The following is a 2587-nucleotide window of genomic DNA, read 5'->3' as shown; positions in this document are numbered from 1 at the left end:
GCTAGCTGTTTCCTGACTGGACTTTGTTGGCTGCTGTAAACCTTTCACTTTCCAGAGCTCCTGTACAGTCGGTTCAGGCAGCTTCCGGTGGCCCTCGCAGTGTTCCTGATGGGAAATGGTGGGAACTCGGGGCTTCCTGGTTTGCCGTTTTGGTAGCAAGATGCTGGAATATTTCTTCAGTCCACTTTGTTTCAGTTTACCCAACTAGCAGATAAATACTGTCAATTAAAGTTGCCATTAGGTAGAGTGGAAGTTTTAGAATTCGTTCATTCAGTAAATAGTGAGTGTCACCTGGAGATACAGTAGTGAACCAAACAGCTGGGTCAGGTGGTGACAAGTGAAGGGAAGCAAATCAACACAGAAAGGCCCAAGAAGGTGGACGGTGACACGGGAGGGGCCTGATGCAGGCAGGCAGCTGAGGGAAGACAGGGACACGTGGCCCCGGCACAGGGAGGAAGGACTGTGACTTAGAGCAGCACCTGAGGGAGACGCAGGAGCGGAGGTGGGAGCGGTCCTGGGCCAGATCTTGTCCCTGTGGCCGCGGCAGGGAGTGGGCTCCACTCTGAGGAGGTGGAACCATGAGAGGGTTTTGAGCAGAGAAATCACGTAGTCAAAAGATTCTTGGCTTCTGTGTTGAGAATAGGCTGGAGCGGGGGACGCAGGCTGTGCTGAGCTGCGGGCAGGGCGGCGGCAGCGGTGGCCTGCGCTGCGCTGGTTTTGTGGGGGTGCTGAGAAGGAGCTTGTTTGTAGTGAGCGTGTGGTCTCATGGAGCCTTGTCAGAGGTCCTGGGTGTGGAAAGCTGGGTGCCGGGCGAGAGCCCATGCTTTTAAAATGAGGATGTCATTACAGCTGAGTAGATTGAATCAAAACTGGGATGGACCACTTACCTGAAACAGCTGCATTGAGCCCCAGCTCCGTGCAGAGTGCCCTGCTGGGCCCCTGTGCGCTCTCCATTTGTGCTAGTGGAGGAGTATTGCACACCTGCGGCCGTGAACACAGGTAGAGAGAGGTGCAGTGGGCCTCGGGTCTGCAGAGGCCCCCCTGGGAAAGAAGCGCAGTTACAGGAGCTGGGTAGGGACACTGGTAGTAACCTGGTCAGAGCCAGGAGAATGCTCCATTCCTACAGCAGATTGAGAAAGAGGATGGACTCGGGCCTGGAGATCGGGAGACCGTAGGGCTTAGTGGTCAACAGGCAGGGGAGCGAGACTCTGTGACTCTGAGCCCCGAGGACTGAGGATAGTGGCAGGTTGGTGGCTATGGGATGTTTTCCAGGAGCAGCTGGCCCGTGGGAGAGGGGGAGACACCGTGTTGCTTTTGGACCTATTCCGTGTCCTGAGGTTGAAAGTATGAGCCTAGAAGGCAGGAAGCCCTGGGGAAGGCTCTGGGCTCCAGGTTGGAGGAGAGTTGAGACTTGGTGAGAGTGTGAGGAGAAAGGGACACCCCACAGCTGAGGGTCTAAAGAAGGAGGTAGAGCTGTGGTGAGGAAGAGGGTGAGCAATGGAGGGCCGGTGCTGCACCCCTGAGAGAGGGCGAGGTCTGAGGAGGGGTCCTGGTGGGTGGACATGGGCACTGCTCTCCGCTGTTTGGGCAGTGCCGCGCCGCAGGCTTCATGCATGTCAGTCAAGTCCCCTGGAGACACACGCGCATCCCTACCCCAAAGGTGTGTGTGCGTGTGTACACGGGTATACACAGGTGTACACATGGTGCATAGGTTTGCTCCTTTAGCCTTGACTTCTCAAAGGATGCAAACAAATGCATTTCATAGTCACATGAGGAAGGAGTTTGAGTGGCTGGGCAATAGGGTGGAGAGTCACTGTGTAGACTTTTTTATTCATTAAACCACATGAATATGGTTACCTGCTCAAAAAACCAAAAGAGAAACACAATTTAAAAAATTTGAGAGAAAGGAGGCTGCCCTCTAATCTCTGGTTTTATTAAGTACAATAAAGTAAGGGGCAGGAAAGTGAATTCAGTAGGTTTCCTCTGTTTAAACACACCCATGTGTGTATGTGAGAGAGAGAGAGAGAGAGAGAGTGAGAGAGAGAGAGAGAGAGAGAGAGAGAAAGGTCAGATATTTGCTTTTATATGCAAAGTCTTTCTAGAAGGAGACCCAAGCTTGTCAGAGGAGCTGAGGGATGGGGTGGGGGTGGGGAGAGATGGCTTTTACTCTGTCCTTTTATCCTCCTTAAAGTGGGGGGCAGTATGTTATTCTCAAGTTGAATGACTGGACAGGGAACTTACTTCGGCAAATGAGTTGCTGCATTTATCTGATAATATGTATCAGTCATCTGCTCTGTGCTTGATGCCAGGCCCACAGAGTGAGCAGAGCTGGCTGCCCTGGGGCGTCCGTGAAGGAGCCGTAAGCTCAGCATGCGTGTGGCTCGCGGGAGTGGGCACAGCATGGCCGTTGGTCGCCTGCCTGCCCTCTGGCTGTGAAGTCCCTGCAGGGCCAGGTTTCGCCTGCCTCCTCGGATTAACGCCGCCTGTTTTGTCCAGGGAGCCGTCGTCGTCGACAGAAGAGGACGGGGCTTCGGAAAAAGGTGCCAACTGCGGAACGAACTCAGGAAACCGGCAGCATGGTTGGTTA

The 2587-nt window shown here is 53.9% G+C and overlaps 1 long non-coding RNA gene across 1 annotated transcript in view; it reads left to right on the top strand.

Moving 5' to 3' along the window:
- The first annotated feature begins 2519 nt into the window (after positions 1-2519).
- LOC102756753 overlaps positions 2520-2587 on the top strand; it is a 1636-nt gene continuing 1568 nt past the window's right edge. Inside the window, exon 1 of the long non-coding RNA XR_001513616.1 lies at positions 2520-2579. This is a non-coding gene — a long non-coding RNA (uncharacterized LOC102756753). The remainder of the gene's footprint in view (positions 2580-2587) is intronic.

The sequence above is a fragment of the Myotis davidii genome, unplaced genomic scaffold (assembly GCF_000327345.1).
Source record: "Myotis davidii unplaced genomic scaffold, ASM32734v1 scaffold77, whole genome shotgun sequence".
NCBI classification, from domain to species: Eukaryota; Metazoa; Chordata; class Mammalia; order Chiroptera; family Vespertilionidae; genus Myotis; species Myotis davidii.
Note: the sequence above shows the minus strand (reverse complement) of the source record. Positions and strands in the feature narration are given on the sequence as shown.